Below are 11574 nucleotides of genomic sequence, written 5' to 3'. Positions count from 1 at the left end.
CCACAGAGGCCAACAGGCACAAAGATGGTTAACAGTGCCAAAGAAAGATGCAACATCCTCATGTTTTGTGCCATTTATAAGCTACAGGAAAGAAGTTCTTATCCTTAGTTTCCATAAATTAAATGGATTGTTCATCTAAAAATCATTGAATCACTCTTATGTTGTTCCAAGCCTGTTTGACTTGTTTTGGCAGAATGTTTAGTCTCAGTCGCCATTCACTTTCATTATATGGAAGAAAGATTAAATGAAAGTGAATGGTGACTGAGGCAAATATTCTGTCTAACATTTTTTTCAGTGTTCAACAGATGAGACAAACTTATGGGTTTGGACGGAACAACATACTGTAAGGGTGAGTAAATGATTTTTGGTGAACTATCCTGTTAAATTATAAATGATAAAACTTAAACGATCATTCAGCAATCATTAAGCATTATTAGCAGTCCATGAACTGTGTAACTTACCATTGTTTGGTGTCTTGGACTCTTGAGTCTGGATAGCAGAATGGTGTAATTTCCCTGAACTTTTACAATGCTGAAATTGTGTTTTTTATTTTAAAGTATGCCATCAACTGACTAGCAGTGTAAGGAACAGGTACATTTTCAACTGCTTTCTCAAATGTGCAAGATCTGCCTCTAAAATACTCAAAGTGGGAGAGCGCAGGGGTTTAGCTTGAAAGAACCACATGAACTTTGACACCTTTCTTCAGAGTGTTTTAGTGGATAATACAAACTCACTTTAAAAACAGCTACAGATTTCTTTCTCTTCATAGATCTACTGATATTTACCCACACATTGCTTTACTTTCTAAACTTGTCATTTTATGGTCATCATTGATAGCTCAAGAAAGACAATATGATCTATTGTAACAAAGAAACACATTTTGTCTTCTGTTTTTGCAGTCTTAGTTTATTTTACAAGTCATGCATGTCATCAGTGTTGTATTGCAGTAAATAAAGAGTTGTTAAAAAAAGGAAGAATCTTTAATAGAAAATGTAAGGTATTACAAACAGTAATTACAAATGCGGTTTTTGAAACCTGATGTTTTTGTTTACATAGATTGTGTCACTCTCTCATAGTGCATTACAAAAGAGCTTATAATACAAACATAAGAGCATTACTACATAGGGGAGACCGGGGCTAGATGGCACGTGGGGAATTTGTCACAAGAGCTATTTATCTCAGTATCTATGCACTGATGAGACATTATGACCACCTGCCTAATATGCTGTTGGTCCTCCGTGTGCCGCCAAAACAGCACTGACCCACCGAGGTATGGGACACTACTAGACCTCTGAAGGTGTCCTGTGGTATCTGGCACCAAGACATTAGCAGCAGATCCTTCAAGTCCCATAAGTTGCAAGTGGAGCCACCGTGGATCAGACTTGTTGGTCCAGCACATCCCACAGATGCTCAATCAGATTGATATTTGTGGAATTTGGAGGCCAGGGAAACACCTTGAACTCTTCATCATGTTCCTCACACCATTCCTGAACAATGTGTGCAGTGTGGCAGGGCGCATTTTCCTGCTGAAAGAGGCCACTGCCATCAGGGAATACCATTGACATGAAGGGGTGTACCTGGTCTGCAACAGTGTTTAGATAGGTGCCATGTGTCAAACTGATGTCCACATGAATGGCTGGACCCAGGGTTTCCCAGCAGAACATTGCTCAGAGCATCACACTCCTTCCATCAGCTTGTCTTCTTCCCACAGTGCATCCTGGTGCCATCACTTCCCTGGGTAAACGGTGCACACGTTCACGGCCGTCCACGTGATGTAAAAGAAAATGGGACTCACCGGACCAGGCGACCTTCTTCCACTGCCCCAAGATCCAGTTCCAACATCCAGGTACTCACCACTGCTGACCGGGAGCACCCCACAAGCCTTGCCATTTCAGAGATGCTCTGACCCAGTCGTCTGGCCAGGCAAGTAGCTCAGGTCTTTACTCCTGCCCATTTCTCCTGCATTCAACATGTTGACTACGAGAACGGATTGTTTGCTTACCATCTAATCTACCCAGACCTTGACATGTGGCCTTGTTAGGAGATGATCAACATCATTCGCTTCACCTGTGAGTGGTCATAATGTTTTGGCTCATCGGTGTAAGGTTTTGAATTAAAAGTCCAATTACTCAAGTGCTTGTTTTTACAAGCAGTGGTTGGTTTCAAGCATCTAGTTCAAAACTGTCTTCGGTTAGGTTTTTCTTTCTCTTGGATGAACACATGAACACAATAAATTACACTGGGATACATCATAATAGGCTGTATAATGGCAGGTTCCTATTGTGACCCGGCTATTGGGGCATGTTGTCACAAAAGGTCAATGTGTGTTAAATAAGTCTTTCTTCCTGCACAATAACAGGGCAAATGTCCAATTGTTTTTTTTTTTTTTTTTTTATAGTTAAGACTTTAAGGTTTGTTTCTATAAAGAAGTAAATTAATGTGACAACTGGGTGTCAAACTTGATCCAAATTCTTTTACTTGATCTCTGGGCAGAGAATCAGAGGATTTTCTGGTATGAATGTGACACAGAAGAGAAATACAAGACAAGAACAATTTATTGGTCAGGCAGGGCTTAATGCTTCTAGATGACCAATCTTCAAGATCTCACACCAAAGTCCATCAAGATCGTCTGTGTGGAAGAGATGAAACAAATAAGCTGGTATTATATTCAACATGACTGTTATGTTCATTATTAATAAAGAGGGAACATGACTGACTACTGTACTGTATATGCAGGTAAACAGAACAGGTGCTATTTGATGATGACTTCTCTTTGAAGATGATTTCAATTTTGTTAATGCATGGTTAAAGATAAAAAAAACAAATAAATAAAACAAATTTATGTATGTACTTAAAGATTCAGATTCAGACCAGAAAGGTCTGGCATTTTTTTTTTTTTTTTTTACATATTTAACATGTATTATATAAGTGTAACATTTCACAGTTTGCACAGTGAAAAAAATTGTAAGAACAAATTAAAAACAAGTTGTCTACTGTAAACGTTTCAGCACATAGCTTTGAAACATAGCATGCTTTAAGAAGATAAAAACTTTTTTTCTGGATAGTGAAAAGCGGTCCTCATCTTGACAGGTTTAATGTCCTGATAGAATGATAGGTTAAACATACAGATGTTACATGTTTGTGACCATTCTGACATAGAAATTAACCCTGTGCCAACCAGAACTGGTCTTTCCCTCTACACAAAAACATGCACTTTTCTTATATGCTTCTTTGGAACCAATGTTATTGTAATGGACTACTGTAAAATGTTAAAATGTCCCTGTTAGGCTATTTATGTATCCTCACTGTTCATCTATGATGACATTACAGAGAAGGAATAGGAAAAGGTTCTTACGTTTGTGTCGCAAGTCTTGAACCTTTACTAATATGCTTACCTTTTGTCTTTGACAGCCCCTTTAACCAATTACTTGGATAACTGTTTTCGAAGTTTTTTGTTTTCCAGTTCGAGTTCATGTATTCTTGCTGTCAGAACTTCAATTTCTTTGGCATTTGCATGAACCTCCTCCAGGTTTTTCGTGGTGTTTAAGACTGAGACAAGGTTTTGTGGAAACTCATCACAGAATCTTTGCAGATCGACCAGCTTTCCGGAGATATTAATCACATCATGAACTTGCTGGTCAACATGTCTGATTGACCACTGTGCGAACAAATTTTCATATCTATCTTGAATTAATCTCATCCATTGGCCTCCATCCAAAGGTCTGAAGAGCAGAACGTGCAGACATTTTCTTCTATAGACTTTGAAGAGAACATCTGGATGGTTTCTCAGCTGAGTATATCTGTGCATCTGTTGTGCCTTTTCAGTCATGTCTCTAACATTCTGTCCTTTATACATGTCTCTGACAACTTCCATTTTCTGTAAGTTAAATATGTCTTTCGTGTGTGAAGATTAAGTCCCTTGTTAAAATTTTCCTTTAACAGCCTCACCCTTATGAAATATGATCCGCCTTTCATCACATGACACCAGGGGCGGACTTGCAATGGGGTAAACTGGGAATTTTCACAGGCGGCGACTAGCTGCAGTGGGCCGCAAAATGACGCCTCGGTGCCACCCACCTATAACTTTTGGGCCGGTTTCTCTTCCCCATCCGCCCATGCATGACAAAGTTCTCTAGCGATTGTGCAAAACAAAGGGAAGTGGAAATCTTGCTCAATCCAGCACAGATTTGACACTGTGCACAGATTAAATTACTCCATATGTTTGTGCCCCTGTAGCCCCCGTTCTGTGCACGTCAGTGCGCATGAGAGTAAGGGAACCAGCTCGCGATCATGATCTGCTCTTCTCTCTGGCGCGCGCCTGCAACAACCGAGCTTCCCTCGATATTGCGATGTACAGACCTCAAAACTGGTGTGACCAGTTTCAATTCTAGTGAGACATTTCTAGTTTATATATATATATATATATATATATATATATATATATATATATATATATATATATATATATATTTCAATTTTTAATTTTTATTGAATAATGTGTATCTATATAGTAAAAAAACAAACAAACAAAAAAAAAAAAAAAAAAAAAAACAGCGTATTGTATACTGTACAGTGTATGTTATTATTTGTATATTGTTGAGTGTAATTATGTGTATAACAGATGTTTAAATTGTGCTGTGTTAATTTGATGTTATTGTAAATTGGTATATGTCTCATCACTGTCACGACTGCTGTTGATCGGAACTGCACCCAAGAATTTCACACACCATTGCACTTGTGTATATGGCTGTGTGACAATAAAGTGATTTGATTTGATTTGATTTGATAGTTTAAAGCGTTATGAGGAAGTCAAGTCGAACCTCTCAAACAGTAGGCAGTCCTGACATGCTAAAAAGCACTGAGGTGGAAAATAAAATAATTACACATCATCACCTTTACAAAATTGTTTCAGGATTTTACATGAGTAAAAGTAACTGTTATATTTTGACAAAATGTTATAGTTTCTTATGAAATAATGTAAAGGTAGAATCTATTAGACCTCATTTTATATCAACAGTGGCAGTTGTAGTTAAAGTTTCAAGATGTGTTTTAGCTAGTATTTATTTTTTCATAAATACTATAATTTATTATTATTACTATTATTTAAGACTAGCTACACTGACCTAACCATGGTAATGAGGAGCCTTTCCTCCTGTGTAATATGTATGTTCTGTTTGAATTATGTTTGAAATTAGGAAACAAACGGGATAATAATGGGCTCATATAAGTAAATATGCTCTTCAATTTTTAAAAGGGGGAGAGAAAACTTCCTGTCGCTTTTGTTGTTGACGTCGACAACAAAAATAATGTCACTTGATGCATGTCCTTGGACTTGAAAACCATGAACAAAACTATGCAACATAAAAGGAATTGTGGAATTTACATTTCCAATGTAAAATCTGTTCTGAAGCAAAACCATTTGAGAACCACTGAGATAAAGATTCAGACAGGAGCAGTCTGGCTGCACTGTCGTGCACCTACTGTGTATGTTAATTATTAATAATCATAGGCAATTACTTTAAAGCTCACACAGCTGATTTTCATTTAGTAGTTAATTTAACATACTATGCTAACATGTAAACTAACATGCTTTAGTTATATAACGTTATAATTACATGCTATTTTTTATCATGTTTATAATTTGGTTTATTATAATACACATACTTCTATTAAAAAATGGTTTCAAGTTTCAATTATAATAAAGCGTTTGTTAAAAAAAAAAAAAAAAAAAAAAAAAAAAAACAACTTCTGTCTTCACTCCTTTAAGGGTCATTGTATCTGGTAATAATAATTATGTAATAGCCTACACCGTGATATTTTCTGAGATAGTTATAGTACTGAGAAAATCTCATACCGTTGCAACCCTAAGTATAAACCGTTGTCACATTCATTTGCTAATTTTAGTAATATTCACGGGTAAATAAAAGAAGTAAAATGTACTTAGCCTTTCCAATCTGGTGTTCCCATCATGCACCGGGCTTGAAAAATTTGAGCTTGAATGGGTTGTCGTTTTTATTGTTGATTTTAAGTTTGGTAACTTCTTGTTTTGTAAAGTCTGAAGTTCATTTTCCTACTAAAAATTACCTTTTTCTGATTAAACAAATCTGTTGATTGTTACTGTCATCGTGTTTTGTGCACCAAGTGTTCTGGTCTCCCTGCACAGCTCTGTGTTTTGTGTTTATTGCCATTTAAGCAAGGTGATGTTATTAATAAACTACATATCATGCACTAAGTATATATGGGAAAGGCTTCTGTGTGTCATGTGATAAATATTAAAAGTAATTGAAATGCAAGTGCACTTTCAAAAGCATGGCTTAATTCAGTACTACATTGCTTGAGTAAAATGTACAAAGATTAAGTAAAATTGACTTAAAATAGAATATTGCAAAGTAAACTTTACTTGGATAATTTCTAATTAGAGCCACCGAGAATTGTGTGTAGCCTTTAATTTTAAAAACATGGTCTGTTAAATGTACTTGCAATTTCTACAAGGGAATATTTTCCTAGGTTTTTATTTATACGTAAACCCACTATACATTGTTTCAGTATAGTCATTTGTAACATTACACATGTTTTTACTGTCATTTTTGATTAAGCCAATCTTGGTGATTAAAAGGATCAATTTCTTCAAAAAACATAAAATTCCATAATGATACCCCACTTTTGGACATTAGTATTTGTTCTTGGACACTGCATTATTAATATTGCACTAAACTCAATACTTAACCTACTAATTTTTCTGATGATCTTAAATCTACTACAAATATGCTGATAACAGGACACAAAGGAACCAATTATTTACTAGTATGCTTGTCATACTAGACATATTACCTTAATAATGATATTAAAACAGTAAATTAACTACATTAGTAAACAACATCTTGAACCCAATTCCAAGATGCTAGAAAAATCAAATGTTTATTACAAAATAAGCATTGCATTGTCTTACAAAATGTGACATGTAGTTTGAACAAAGTTCTTATTGGTCAGCTAAATAGAAATTTAGAGCTGGCCTGATAAAGAGCATCTCTGTCATCATTGAGTATCAAACTTCGAACATGCAAGATCAAATGTTAAAACATTTGCTGCATTATAAGCATATAACAAGCTGCTACATTAATGCATAAATGATCCTGTAATTCATTTGTATAACACTTTTGTTTGATTTGGCTCAGGCAGCTAATACTGAATATGAGCTGAAGGAGTATACTTTCTGTAAAACACCAGATATTGCATATTTTCCTCCATATAATTTATGATTGCTTTCGATTTACAGAGTTAAATATCAAATGGTATTAATTTCCTGAAATACAGACTAAAGCCAGATATGTTGCTGAAAAGGAGTGTCGTTTATCATTTCAGAATTTCTCGCTACTGACTGGACTGAAGGGTTTGGATGTTTCCTCTGCCATGAATGCCTCGATCTCTTCCACGGTTCGAGGAACACAAGTCAGCAACTCCACACCGTCAGCTGTTACTGCTATGTTTTCTTCAATACGCACCTGGATAGTGAGACAGAGAAACACAACTGCTCAGTAACTTTGTAGATACAGTGTCTAAACATTCAGACATTTATATTCTGGTTCATAATGTACAAATAATGCAAATTATTTTCTGAAAACAAAAGGAACTCTTGTCCCAAAAATGACAATTCTCATCAGTTACTCACCCTCTTGCCATGCCAGATGTGTATGAGTTTTTTTCTTCTGCAGAACACAAAGATTTTTAGAAGAATACTTCAGCTCCGAAGGTCCATACAAAGCAAGTGAATGGTGGACAGAAAGCACATAAAGACAGCATGAAAGTAATCCATAAGACTCCAGTGGTTAAATCCATACCTTCAGAAGTGATACGATAGGTGTGGGTGACAGATCAATATTTAAGTCCTTTTTTTACTATAAATCTCTACTTTCACTTTCTTCTTTTGTTTTTGGCATTTCACATTCTTCGCGCATATCGCTACCTACTGGGAAGGGAGGAGAATTGAAAGTACTTAAATATTGATCCGTTTCTCACCCACACCTATCATATTACTTCTGAAGATATGCATTTAACCACTGGAGTCATATGGATTACTTTTATGCTGCCTTTGTGCTTTTTGGACCTTCAAATTCTGGCCACCATTCACTTGCATGGTATGGGCCTACAGAGCTGAGATATTCTTCTAAAAATCTCAGTTTTCAGCATAATAAAGTCAGTCATACACATCTGGGATGGCATGAGGGCGAGTAAATGAGAGAATTAAAAAAAAAAATTTGTGAACTATTCCTTTAAGGGGACTTTGACAAACAATTATTTATAGTCAAATTGAATTGTTCTGACCCCTCCAAAGCCACGGAAATGAGCAAGGATGTCTTTGTTGATGAAGCTGCACTGGGCAGGAGAGTTTAGTGCTTTATCCAGCAGGTTGTTGATGAAATAGATTCCAGGTTCCACCGTGAGGACCATCCGCTCCTGCACCCCACAACCCATACACAGATTGTTCAGTCCCAGCTCATCAGTACGCTCAATGCCCTTATGAGGAGAAAACAATCACTCTGAAATACATGCAGATTAGAGATGAATCACAACGATCGACTAGTTGTTCAACAACCAAGTCATTTAATGAATTTTTTTCTTATATATATTTTTGGTTTGGTATTTTTAGCAGCAGTGCTTTTATTAGTGTGCTGTCCTTTAGCTGTAAGACAAATTGTGCAAAAAACTTCTGGCTGTGTCCAGCACCTGCATATTCTTCTGAAGAAGGCCAATATTAGAAATAAGTCACTGAATCATTTCAGTTTGAGCAGCACATTTTAGCACAGATTGTATCATAAATCTGTCACAATGTAATGCAGCTTTGCAAAGTCTGTTTTTGAAGGATGAGCCAGTTTAAAAACTATAAATCACACATGCAGCAAATGGCTGTTACTTATTTCAAATGTGAAGAGACTGTTCAAGTCAGAAAGGAAAAGCAATACAAAATGACCGGTTTAATTCTAAGTGTCTGAGAGAGGGTGGAAAATGGTCATCACAAACAATATGACCTCACTAACATTATAAGTTGACTTCAAGGAAAAAATTAATAAAAATGTATGACACAAAGAGGTAGTCCGAGTAAAATTGAGAAATACTTTTGAAATGACAGTGTGATGGTAAGCCTGTGAGTCAGTCTCCATCTCAGGATATTTAATGTGTCTAAAGGACTTTATATTTCCTGGTTTTAGCTAGAGTGGGCGTAAACCTCCAATGGAGCACACATCTGTGGGAGATGCTCATTTTAGTTAAGGAAATCTGTTTTAAAGGTGCACTCAGTAAGTTTTTGTTCATGTTGTCTTAGATTTACACTGACACCTAGTGGCATGGATGCAGCATCATTCAAAATCAAAAGTTTTCAGTTACAGATGCCAATGTAAAAATTCACAATTCACAGTCAGACATTATTAATTTAATCCAAACGTAAAAGTGTCCAATAACAGGGCAGTTACTGAGATTAAGCGAGTAGTATTTATCTGGTCATGTGATCCCCCCCATGAGGGGACCCTCTCCATGTTAAAAAAAAAAAAAAAAGCTTATTACTGATGTGACTGGAGTCTTTATCTCTTGTGAGTGGTAATGATTTGACTCATTTTTCAAAATTGCAATTAATTTAAGGAGTAAGACGTTTGAGGAAAAATTACTGATCCACAGATACACCTCCAATTCAGTACACTTCCTATCAGACGCTAATTTGCTCATTGCCTAAAGTCTTGACATCATTTTCTGGAATTTTCCAAGCTGCTTAAAGGCATAGTTAACTTAGTGTATGTAAACTTCTGACCCACTGGACTTTTGATATACTCAAATGTGAAACAATCTGACTGTAAACAATTGTTGGAAAAATTACTTGTCATGCACAAAGTAGATGTCCTAAACGACTTGCCAAATCTATAGTTTGCTAATATAAAATCTGTGGAGTGGTTAAAAAATTAGTTTTAATGACTTCAACCTAAACTTGTATATAAACTTCAGACTTCAACTGTACATGCTGGATTATAACATCCCTGTAATATTCAATATTTTTTCTACTTTATTTTTTGGCAGCTCGGGAGGTAGGTTGAAAAAAATGATAGAAGGTGATTTTGCATTTGAATGCAATACCTACCAAACCACATCGTTCTTGATTTTTTCTATTGTTAACAAGACATGTTAATTTACTACCTGGTTTGATTGCGGCCATCACAGCTCTGGAGGACTTGAGCACGGCTTCATAAATGGCTCTCTGGGCTGGTGTGAACTTGCCATTGGCCGGGAAAGAGCAGGTGATGTCAGAGGAGTAGCAGTATGTAAGACTTCTCAGTGGAAGGAGGCGAGAAGCAGATTTACTGGTTCAGGTAAGCGTTTTATTCTCCTTACTACAGCAAACACACACGTTCAGGGCTCTTGCACTGTTCAATGATTAACGCTCAAAACTATACAAACTACTTCACAAAAATATACTCTTGAAATAATAAACTCATGGCTTTACAATTGGCTCTCTGGTGCCCAGGCTCGCGCTCTCGCTCTCGTCTATCTGCTGTGTGGCTCTATTTATGCCGCTCTGCCCGTGCTCACTGAAATTAGAGACATGTCTTAGACATAATTTAACTCAGGTGTAAGCGCCCTTACCGCTTTCTCTCTCTCCGGAGAGATGCTTGACCACGCCCCCGCTGCCACACAGTAATATTCTCCACCCATGTCAAAAAGACTGTCAGAAAAACAATAAGACAGTAGCAAGATAAGAGTTTTCTTAAGGTGCTTTCCTTTTGACATGCCTAAGATCAGTCTTGTACAGTAATGTATTAGCAAAAGAACAATGTAATTACCGCTAATAATTGCTTTAGTTATCATGCCAAGTACTGTAATGGTGTTCCCAATCAATAAAGGTGATATTAACTGATTCACTGTGTGCTTTCTGACTTGAGAAAATATCATTTAAAAAACCTACATAAAATATATATATATTATATATAAGAATAATGTAAATCTAGCATTTGAAGCATTCTAATTAATGTAAAACAGTAGATGAAACTTTAATAAATAAATTTACATGGCTGAACTAGTCAGATTTTTACATCATTACTGAAATTTGTGTTAAAAGTTCTCCAAATACTGAAGAAAAACTGTTTCTATTTCACAGCCACCAGAGGGCGGTGTGGTACTGCTAATAAAGTCAGCAATATGCTCGTTTACTGTACTAATGTCTGGTTGTAAACACGTGTATCAGCAAAGTGCTCAGTCAGGAATATATCATTCTGTACACTGTATTAAAAAAAATGCATCAAACAATATACAGCTTTATTGACTAAAATGATCATTTAATAAAAATATGGCATACATAATTTCTGTGTGAATGAGGGATGTAAACTCTCACTCACCACATATCTCCGGCCTGGATGGTTTTGTCATTTGGAGCTCCAGCATGTCCATAATACAGGACTGAACACTTATCCCCACTATTAAAATGTCAACATTGTAACTGTTTTGTTTTATTTGGCATTTTATGCAAAGTTGTAAAAATGAAAATATTTTACCAGAATTATCAACAGTATCACTGAACGAATACCAAAAAATATC

At 36.1% G+C, this 11574-nt stretch overlaps 1 long non-coding RNA gene and 1 pseudogene across 1 annotated transcript; both read right to left on the bottom strand.

Moving 5' to 3' along the window:
* Positions 1-2537: 2537 nt before the first annotated feature.
* Positions 2538-4029, bottom strand: LOC127456490 (uncharacterized). The gene is made up of 2 exons (XR_007899846.1): positions 3396-4029; positions 2538-2629 (listed from the first exon to the last, which is right to left on the bottom strand). It is a non-coding gene; the product is annotated as an uncharacterized LOC127456490 (long non-coding RNA).
* A 2893-nt stretch (positions 4030-6922) lies between these two features.
* Positions 6923-11574, bottom strand: part of LOC127455835 (xaa-Pro dipeptidase-like) — a 175385-nt pseudogene continuing 170733 nt past the window's right edge.

The sequence above is a fragment of the Myxocyprinus asiaticus genome, chromosome 18 (assembly GCF_019703515.2).
Source record: "Myxocyprinus asiaticus isolate MX2 ecotype Aquarium Trade chromosome 18, UBuf_Myxa_2, whole genome shotgun sequence".
NCBI classification, from domain to species: domain Eukaryota; kingdom Metazoa; phylum Chordata; class Actinopteri; order Cypriniformes; family Catostomidae; genus Myxocyprinus; species Myxocyprinus asiaticus.
Note: the sequence above shows the minus strand (reverse complement) of the source record. Positions and strands in the feature narration are given on the sequence as shown.